The sequence below is a fragment of the Amphimedon queenslandica genome, unplaced genomic scaffold (genome assembly GCF_000090795.2).
Source record: "Amphimedon queenslandica unplaced genomic scaffold, v1.1 AMPQUscaffold_13381, whole genome shotgun sequence".
Classification (NCBI taxonomy): Eukaryota; Metazoa; Porifera; class Demospongiae; order Haplosclerida; family Niphatidae; genus Amphimedon; species Amphimedon queenslandica.
The window spans coordinates 58026-69185 of record NW_003546383.1 but is presented as its reverse complement, the minus strand read 5'-3'; the positions used below and the strand labels follow the sequence as shown (position 1 = coordinate 69185).

Here is an 11160-nt window from a genome sequence, read left to right as displayed (position 1 = left end):
AACTACACAATGAAACCGAGAAAAGAAGACAGAAATTAAAAGTGAGTCTAACATTAAACACTATTTCAAAAAATAATCTCAAATGAAAAGAACTCAATTTCATCAGTCACTCCTGCTATAAACTGTACCATGAAACTTAAAAAAGTAACAAATTGTAAGAAGTTGAAAGTACACTAAACGTTATTCTAAAACAGCTTTCAAATGCTCTATTAATTAATCAGATTAGGTATACACCATTTGAAACTAGAAAAAAATTTTAAATGTGAAGTGAAAGGAAAATGAAACATTTCCAAACCAATCTCCCATGATAAGAACTTAGTCTGAATTCAGTAACTTCTGGTATTCTAAAGCATTTCATAAAACTGAGAAAGAAAGAACAAGTAAAGAAGTGAGTTGAATGTGAAATAGCACTTAAAATCTAGACTCAAACGATAAGAGCTCTGTCTGATCAGTCACTTCTGGTATATTATCCCTTTTCCTAACACAACGAAATTCATTAAAAATTAGACTTTTGGACAAAGTTTTGAATTATTCATGTTGCCATGAAAAGTACTCACTCAAATCAGGTGCATTTTTGGACGCCACACCTCTTGACCAAGCCCAATCAGCCATTTTAATTAATTTTCATGGAGTATCTTTGAGGTATAAATTATACTAAAAAACTGAGAAAAAGGAAACAAGTGTAAATTAAGTCAAACATAAAATGTCATTCTAGAAACAAACCTCGCATGATAAAAACTTAGTATGATCAGTCAATGTCAGTATGATCAGTATCAACTGAACCACAAAACTGAAAAAAGAATTTAACAAATACTGTAAAGTCAAATGTATACGAAACATTTTCAAAAAGGTCAACTGATAACATAATCAGTCACTTCAGTACACATCATACATTGAATCTAAAAAAGGAAACAACTGGTAAAGAGTATGTAGTACATGTAACATCTTTTTAAAAGGAAATTCACATGATAAGAATTTAGCCTAATCAGTCACTCATGGTATAAAATGTACAATACAACAGTGAAAAAAGAAGCAAATAGCAACTGGAGTTCATGAAACCTTATTTTAGAAACACAAACTATGTGAATGTAGTCCAATAGGCACTCAAGGTATATTTATAGTGTAAATCTCAGAAAAGAAAACCAGAAGTGAAAAGTAAGAATATGAAATATCATATTCAAACCACCAGAAATGATTAAATATAAGTTGGATCAGTCACTCATTGCATAAACTAGAACAGGGAGAGTCTACTAGAAGATTTTTGTAGCCAGTAATTTTAGTAGATTTCACGCTTTTACACAATCCACAAATATGAATATTATCAAAAATTGATTTATTTAATACAGTTCAAGATCGCCAAAAAGTAAAAAAAAACCACAGAAATTAAAGCCATGAAATTGATTTTTGAACAAATCTGCAAAAATTTTTGGGCGAGAAAATTTTCAGCTATACGGTAGTGAAAGTCAGTTGTAGATAAAAATTTTTAAAACAAAATTCAATATACCATACTATTATAAAACTGAAGAAAGGTAAGAATTAGTACATGAAACATTATTGCAAAAGCAACCCATATCAATAAAAACTCAGTCAGATGAGTCACTTCAGGCATTTTAAACTATACAATGAAACTAAAAAAAGAAGTAAGAAATAGTGAAAAGTACATAGAAAATTTAACATTAAAAACTAACGTCAAAAGATAAGAACTCAGTCTGATCAGTTGCTTTTTGCTATTTTAATCTACACTATGATACTGAGATTGACTATTGGCCACCAGAAACCTCAAACAAGGAGGAAGTTTGGAATTTCGTGAAGGCCACTCCCAGAAATCATATTCGTAACAACAGGTGAGTGGTTGGTAACAACCCCAAGAGTACATGTTTAAGACCAACTGCATCAATGGTAGGAGCACAGCTGATCATATAGTCCAGCACCAACAGCGTGATGCCATGGCTGTGAGGAAAGTATATGAGCATGCTGCACCAACAGCGTGATGCCATGGCTGTGAGGAAAGTATATCAGCATGCTGCAACACCAGGTGTCTCACAGTATGTTAGAGCTACTGACTGGTCAAACGCTAAGGGTGGGAGCCACAAATGTGCTGGTGGCCATACCAATATATATAAACAAAGAGTGGCATGTCAACACTGCCAAATGGTCGGGCATACAATTATGCCTAACACAACTAACAGTGGCATGCCAGCACCGCCAATGGTCCAGTGACAACAGCGGGCATGCCATTAGTAACAAATGATCATGCCCTCAACCACAGGATGGGAACCATTAAGAGCTGGTCAAATGGAGAGCCAGCATAGGGTTGTGCCCCACATTGTAAAAATTGGCCATTTAGAGCAGCCCCCCCTAAGGGGGTCTGAATTAAGGCTCAGGAAAGTCACAGGCAGACTACACAAATATGAAGGACAGAGTGATACAAACAAATGTAAATGCAAGTGAGGCATAACCTTCAACTGAATGTAGAAAGGATATGCAATAGGAGAGGTGATGGGGAACATAATTACACAGAAAAGAACCAAAACTTGGCCACTAGAGCACTCAAATGAACACAAAAGACCCCTAAGATACACCACTCAAATGTCAAGAAGTGGCCCTGCCTTATCATTCACTGACTTTCAGTGCAAGCCTTTAAAAACTATTAAATAACTAGAAATCTCAAACAAGGGATGATGTTTTGGAATTTTGTCAGTGAAACTCCCCAAAAACTCATCAGTAACCACAGCCAAGGGATTGGTAACAACCCCAGCAGTATATGGACAAGACAAACTGCATCAATGGTAGGACACACAGCTGGTCATTACATGTCAGCACTACCAATTGGTCTAGCACATGCAGCGTCATGCCATGGCTGTGCTGAAAGCATTTGAGCATGCAGCATGTCACAGCCACCGAATGTTCCACAATTAACATTGGTAGCCACAAATGAGCAGGTGGGCATGCGGATATGCCCATCACAACCAACCGTGATATGTGAATGCCACGAAATGGTGCAACGCCAACAGTGGGCATGCCATTTTCATTTCCCTACCATGAGATGGCAATGCATTAAGAGCAGCTCAATTGGAAAGCAAGCTCTGGGTTTGTGCCCCACAATATAAGAAGGCAAGCATTCCCTCCTGGGGCCCCAAATTGAGGTTCAGGATGGTCACAGGTAGACTACACATATATCAATTAGTGAGTAATGGAAACAAACACAGCAATTCAACCGAGGCTCAAAACCCAACAAAGTCGAGAAAAGAGATGCAATGGGGAGGTGAAGCAAACAAAATTACACAGCCAAGAACTAAAACTTGGAACACGAAAACTCAAACGAACACGAGGATATACCACACAAAGACTCCCCCCACTTTTTCATTAACTGACTTTAGATGCATGCAGTGAATACTACTGAATGACAGTGGGCTTCTGGAAACTTCAGAATAAGAGGAATGAGGTTTGGAAGTTTACAAGGACCACTCACAAAAATGCAGTGGCAGCCACAACAGGGGTTGGGTAATTACCTCAGGAGTACATGAATAAGACAAGAGCAACAATGGCAACAGCACAAATGGTAATGACACATCAGCACTGCCAAATGGTCCAGCGCAAACAGCATATTACCATAGCTGTTTGGGAAGCATCTGAGCATGCTGCACCAGCAGGTGTCCCACTGCAAGTCAGAGCCAGAAACTGGTTCATTGCTAACAGCAGGAGGTATGAATGTGCAGTTATGCTTGTTCATCACAAACAACAGTGGTATTTCAACGCCTCAGAATGGTCCAGAGCTAACAGCGGGTAAGCCATGTGTAACCAATTGTCAAGCCCCTACCACAGGATGGGAACCCATTAAGAGCAGCTCAATTGGATAGCCAATTAGGGTTCAAGTTGTAAGAGGGTCAATTCAGAGTAGTCCACCCTATGTGGCACATACTGGCTGAGAATGGTTACTGCAGACAGCATAAATATTAGTAGGTGAGTGATGGGAAGCAACAAGGCTCACCATCATTTTGTGAATATAAAAAATTAATAGGTATGAAAGAATCAAATGCAAGACCTTAGCAATAAAACATAAGAAAAAAACAAGAGGATTAAGCCCAACATGACTTGAACAAAAACAACACAACCCATAAAAGAGCACAAAAGTGAATGGAAAGCCATTAGAGTCTGGGTCACCCCAATCAAGGTATTCCTTGAAGTAAGAATGTACCTAGTGAATGCTACCAATTTTCACCAGCCCAGAAGCTAGATGAGAGAATTTTTGAGAAAACAAGTAGCTGCAATAGTGGCTGCTCCAATAGAAACGTTGTGGCAAATAACACAACCAACATTCGTCACTAATGCCCTACGAATAGCAGCAACAAGACACCTATGGGACAGAGAAGACAAAATACAAACAGGGGACAAAACTTGGGCTTTTTACTGCCAGGTATGCCAATAGGGACTTAACTAGACAGATCTGACCCCAAACTTGCCCCCAGTAGATGCGGACTCCTACCACAAACACATGGGGACAAAACTTGGGCTTCTTACTGCCAGGTATGCCAATAGAGCCTCACTAGACAGATCAGACCACATACTAGCCACAAGTAGATGCGGACTCCTACCACAATTACATTGGTCTTACTGCAGTAAAGGAGAAATGATAAAAAGGAAAGGAATGAGTGAGAAAAACTGCTACATCCACTTATGACAACATGTACTTGGACAATGTAGCCCTAGGAGGGCAAGTGAACTCAGTAGCTCAGAGGAAGCCAAAACAGCCTGCATAAGAAGCCCACAACAGGACATTATATTACGACAGCTACAATGACATGCGCAGGAAAAGACCCAACACGTGAATAGTGACGGGAGGTCAGGTACAACCAAGAGAGGTTTTACAAATGCTCTCAACACATATTCCCACCTAGGAAAAAACGTCGCAAAATCTTGAAAGACGAGAAATCTGGGCAAAGCAAACCCCACTCAGAGACACCAAAACTGACTCGTATGACAATGCCCAACCAGTCACATACGATACAAATTGAGAAAGGAGAGACTCAGAGGAAGGAGTAGGAGAAGGAAAACCAAACCAGTCACAAAAAAAGAGATAGCTATCAAGGGCTGTGCAATAAGACTGCAAGGTACTTGTGGAAAGAGAGGTCATACATTAAACCTGAACTACCTAATCCTGGAAAGAGCCACAATCGGTGCATTGCGACAGCAAAACCTCATTAGACACCACATTATAAGGGGCTACTGGAAAAAAGAAATGAAAAAGATAAAATTAAAAAGGAGAAATTAAAAAAATAAAATTATATATTCTATATGTATTATGAAAGCTGTTCTTTTCTGACTCTTACTTATTTTTGTTCTCTATTGTGCTTTACAATTTGTCGTTTCTCCCTCTTTCTTCCCATCTCCTTGATATTTATATTAATAATAAGTAATCCTGTTTGATTTACATTTTACAATGCTGTAACAAATTGCAAAAAATGTTAAGGATAAATAGGCAAAAAAAGAATCTTGTGATAAGTTATACAATAAACTTTAGTAATCTGAAGTAGTTACGAGTCTACAACACTAGTCCAAACCAAGAAAGGAGACTTGTGTAATGCATTTTGCCTGCAAGCAACAACATCTTGCAGAACAGTAAGTGAAAACGGATGAAATGACGGCCATAAAGACTGAACACAAACTAAATTAACATAATTGTGAGCATTTCCAAATTTGCTTAGAGGAGTTTGATTCAAGGTGAATGTTTTCCATTCCTCATGTTTGAGGCAGAAGTCACATGGTGAAAAGCAAGGCTTCATGCATGCATCTCAGCTTAAAGCCATTAGAGATGGAGATTTTACCCTGAATAAAACACAAGAAAAATGGAGATATGTTGTGATGAGACTTTGGTGAGGAGTTGTAGGTGAAGCATGGGAAGGTGGATAGGAAAAGAAGATTGCATATAAGGAAGTGCATCAGATGTACTTGTGACAGGAGAACATGACTGAATAGATAACACACAACTACATCCTTCATTGTAAAATATACATCAATCAGGATTAATTATTATTAATATCAATAATAAGGAGATGGGAAGAAAGAGGGAGAAACGATACAAGGAAAAAACACAATAAAGAACAAAAATAAGCAAAAGAGTCAGAAAAGGATTAGCTTTTTCAATAGAATGTATATTTTTATCTTTTCACTTTACTTTTTCAATTTATCTTTTTCATTTCATTTTTTTCCAGTAGCCCCATTATACGATTTCTCTTGAACAAGGGAAAGAAATAATGACATGTTATCCCTAGACAGAGCATCAGCTGTGAATTAGCTAGCCCAGACAAGTAGAGCATACAGTGAGCATACAGTAAAAAATGAACTACAGCAGCAAAAAGATAGAAGCAATGCAGATGCAAAAGGGTTGTATCTTTGGCAGATCACCTCTGAATGACAGAGACAAAAAAAGCATTATCACAATAAAAGCAAACCCTTGAGCAGTGCCAAGCACTACCCTACACTGCACCTGCCAGTACAATTGGGGACAATACCTTTACTGCAATGCTGGCATTAGCCCTTTGCCACGGGACCTGCAACTGTCTAGCATCTCATGCAACTGCCCCACATCTAAAATTCCCAGATACATCAGTATCAACATAAACTAGGAGTATTCTGACCAGTAACAAAAGCTGCTTCATGACAGACCAGTAAAAACAGTACCACCATGCCACATCTGCCTTAGCGACTACATCTATGTTAAAAAGAAGTGGCCCAACTGGCCATTGCAAGAGGGACAACAGGTGCAGAAAAAAAGTCTGCCTTGCCATACCACCACATCTGCATAAGAAAGGTACCCAAGCAAGGACTCAAATCAGAGCGCCGACAAGACCTCCCATACAAGCTAGAAATGAGTGCCCTCACACGACCCACCTAATTATGTGGCAAATGCAGCTCTATTCTTTCCAAAGTAACCTTTATTCCCAATAAGGTCCAAAAGTGCCAGGGCCCCCAATCTTCAGAAGAGTAACTGGAATTCCAGGACCAGCTAGCACATCAAGAGCCAACAGGAGTGCAAACTCCATCTCCTTAGAACTAGGAGACCCAATAAACATAAAATCATCCAAGTCATGCATGACGTGTTCAATTCCCTGATGACACAGATTCCATGCCAGCAGCCTGCTTCAAAGCAAGGTCAGCACCGACAACTGAAGGTAATGACTGACAGCAAGGATGGTTACAGGAGGAAAAGCGAACCAGACATTCGACAAGCAGCCTGTTTTGAAGCAAGGTCAGCACCAACAACTGAAGGTGAAGACTGACAGCAAGGATGGTTACAGGAAGAATGGTTACAGGAGGAAAAGCGAACCACAACATCATTTGACACCCCAACCCAGAAACCCGCTCAGACCCCAGACACAGCAAACGTAGACAGCTGCTGATCAGGGTAGGAAGACAAATGTGAAGACAAAAATGTCATACCACCGATGATAAGCAACCCATTGCAATCACAGACTGAAGGCATGCCTGGTAGTGCTGGGCGTTATATCAAAACTGACAATATTTAATTGATATAATGTGGTATTGATACTTATCAATATCAAAATAATTTGAAGGAAATATAAAAACAAAACCACGCCCACAAAATGGCTACATAACCTTAATAAATGGTTAATTAACTATAGGAGTAACATCTTGAAAATTACTAAAATGTAATGTCTTGGAAAGTAGATGAAGTAGCTGAAGTATGTGAAGCCAAAGAAGGTTTTCATAACGATTTTCAATAATAATTGTTCTCAAATAGTTTCATTTAGCCAATTCAGTAATATTAAAGTTAATGGGTGTGGCTTAATGACTTATCAATAAAAAATATCAATACTATCATTTTTAGGCAATATTGTATCACATCGTATCGTTTCAAAATTTTCAATATCGGCCCGCACTAATGTCTCAGTCATCAAGGTCCTCCTAATATATGTAATAACCACAAGCATGAGGGCCAATGTACACATCCTAAGTCTTGGGCCTAACATAGGAGACCAGGATGACTATCACGGCAAAAAGGCATTAAAATAACTCAAGATTTCCCCAAAACAACAATCACAAGAAACATCGAATAAACATTAAAAAAAAGATAAATGCAAAATAACTTCAAAGATGTAACATATCAAGCCAAAGCAAGATCCAAGTCAGAGAAATGCAGATTGGGCTGATGAAGGAGGTGGAACTCGCCCAGTCCTGGATGTACAGAACCTAGAATCGGCAGTGGTCTCAGCATTAACCCTCACTGGATGTGAGGGACTGCAACAAGTGGCACATGTATGGAGGTGACATACCTACTCTCATTCCAGGTGAGACAAACCTGAGAGGACTTCAGAAACTAGGCTAGGACTCCCTGCTATGGTGGAGGCTCAAGGGCCATCAAGTAACACTCAGAAGATGAATGGTCACAGGCCTGAAAAACTCAGCAACATGTACCACTGCCTGCACGTTGGCTCAGAATGGTAAAAGTCACCAAGCTAAGTGCTTAAGAACAAGAGTGATTGAGGGCCACCTACTGCTGAAACAGCTAGTCATAATCCAAGCAGCCCCAATCCCCATGATGAAGTGATACATGTACTACAGATGTAGCATACACAAGGTGATCCCGAATGAACTGGCTCAGGACTAACACGGCCAGATAATTAAAAAAGTATAAATCAATGAGGGAAGAGTAGATACCACCCAGAGCCAAGGGTGTGTTGAACAATTGGAAAGTAGGCATCTGATGACTGAAAGTGTTGCATAAGCACAATGTTATCACCCAGCAGCTTACTCATCTCAATGAACTGGCCACTCTGGATCTTGTGGAGTAGCCTTGCTAGGATAGGCTCAGCCAACAAACACAAGGAAAGACCAGGGGCCACGGGAGGCCCATGGATAAGAATGGCTGTAACTCAATTACATCCTTTTTTTGCAAAAAAATCATAACTCACCACTAAATGTGTCAAATGACAGAAAACAAAGACAAAATGGAAGGAGAACTATGCTTAATAAAAGCAGAATAAATCTCAATTTTCAATTTTGGAGCATTTAGCCTGGTTTTCTCATATCAAGTCACAAATAATATATATCCAATACCCCAGGCAATAACCCACAGAGATAAACTTACCTACAACACCAGCTGCAGAGTTCAAGGGTGGGTCAGCAAGGGGGCTGGGTACCAGGGCACAGCCAACAATGGGGTACCAGATTGGTCCTGGTTACCAGCTGGGAAGGCAGCAGCTATCTGCTGACAAACCTTCTGGAGCGTAAGTGCCGAAAACCCAGAAAGAGCCATCAGAGATCGATCAGCATCCTGCACTATTGGTGGAGACATGTTGTGTTGTGCTGAAAAGCACAACACAATATGGACAGCCACAACCAGATGCTGGCAAAGTGGAACTTGCTCCCTCTTCAGACGCCCAGTGGCTCAAACTACGCCCACATATCTTAGCTCGACAAATCTTTGGCGGACAAATGTACAACAAAGAGAGTTCTCAAACAAAATTACACATCAAACAACCAAAACTTGACCACTCGAGCACTGAAATGAACACAACCAACTACGAGGATAAACCATGCAAATTTCAAGAAGTGGCCCACCTCATATCATTAACTGACTTTAAATGAAGCCTTTGAAGAATATAAAGAAGAAACAAATGTGAAGTGAGTCGAACATGAAACATCATTTCCAAGCCAATCTCCAATAATGAAAACTCAGTCAGACCAGTCACTGCTGGCATATTTAACTATACTATGAAATTGAGAAAAGAAGATACAAATAAAGGAGTGAAAGAAAATATCATTTTAACACTAAACTCAAATAATAATTCAGTCTGATCAGTCACTTCTGGTATAAACTATACTTGAAACTGAGAAAAGAAGTAGTAAAAGGAAGTAGTACGCGAAACATTCTAAAACCAACATAGAATAAGAACTCAGTCTGAACTGAAAAATAAAGACACGAAAATAAATAAGTTGAAATTAAAACAACATTTTAAAAACTAATCTTATATGTGATGAACTCTGTCTGATTAGTTGCTTTTGGTACTTTCAACTATACAATGAAACTGAGAAAAAATTATGAAGTGAAAGGTTCATAAAATATCATTTCAATAAACAACCTGAAATGATAAGAACTTAGTACAAACTACACCATGAAACCGAAAAAAGAAGAAAAAACTTGTCAGAAATAAATTTGTACACAAAACATTGTTTTAGAGCCAGCCACAAATGATAAGAAGTCATTCTGATTAGTCACTGGTGGTATACGCCATACTAAGAAAGTGAGAAATGAAAAAACAGTTCTTTGTTTCTTTCTCAGTGGGTCAAGCGTGAAACATTAACTCTTTCATGCAGAGGGTTAATAATTAATAATTAACTGCGTGGGCAGCAGTTTGCAATGTTGGGGTAGCAGCAACATATAGTTTCTAAAACATAAACATCACAACCAAAAAATACAAATGCATCTTGTTATGGGACTAAGGGACACTTAAAGTACTTGTAGAAATGCAAAGCATTGTTCCACAAGTCACCATGTCATAATAATGCAGTAATGCTTTCACAATTTTATCAAAAATATAAAGCAGCAATAATGAACTATAATTGATATCAAAACAATACAGCAAGTGTATCAATATTTCAGAAGTGAAGAAAATAGGCAAGAGACCCCAGTATCATAGATATTAGAGTTTCCAGGGATAGGAAACTTTTAATTGTGTTTTTATTGTTCACATGAAGTTTATACTGTAGCCTAGCAATGGGATAATTCTGATGCTCCCTTCCCTTTTTACGCTGCCCAAAAATTAGGCAATTGGCTGTTAGGGCTGATATTTTATACTGTCTACCAGATAAAAACCTTCTACGAATATTTTATGTTGCATTATTATTGCTCCAGAATAGTGCTTCAATATAAAATGTGATAGACTAGTGTGTCTACTTTATAAAACATAATTATATTATGTTCATGAAATGACACCAAAATTTTTGTTTTGTATTTCAACATCTGTATCTCAAACACATTTCTAAATTGTTCATGATCAGCATGGTAAACCAATTCTACAAGCAGTCCTCCAGGTCTTCCGACTCTAAGCAATCCTGTGAATCACTTTGGTGGTGTTTTACACAGAAATAAAGGAAATTTGCTGTGTTTTGCTTCTACGCACCTATCTCAAGAACTGG

The 11160-nt window shown here is 38.6% G+C and overlaps 1 long non-coding RNA gene across 2 annotated transcripts; it reads right to left on the bottom strand.

Annotated features, from left to right (window-relative positions):
- Positions 1–6: 6 nt before the first annotated feature.
- Positions 7–9949, bottom strand: LOC109582472 (uncharacterized). Of its 2 annotated transcripts, XR_002185106.1 has the most exons (7): positions 9799–9949; positions 9601–9733; positions 9110–9542; positions 724–899; positions 558–662; positions 412–478; positions 7–362 (listed from the first exon to the last, which is right to left on the bottom strand). It is a non-coding gene; the product is annotated as an uncharacterized LOC109582472 (long non-coding RNA). The 2 variants fall into 2 exon arrangements; XR_002185105.1 differs by having other exon boundaries at positions 7–478.
- Positions 9950–11160: the final 1211 nt, after the last annotated feature.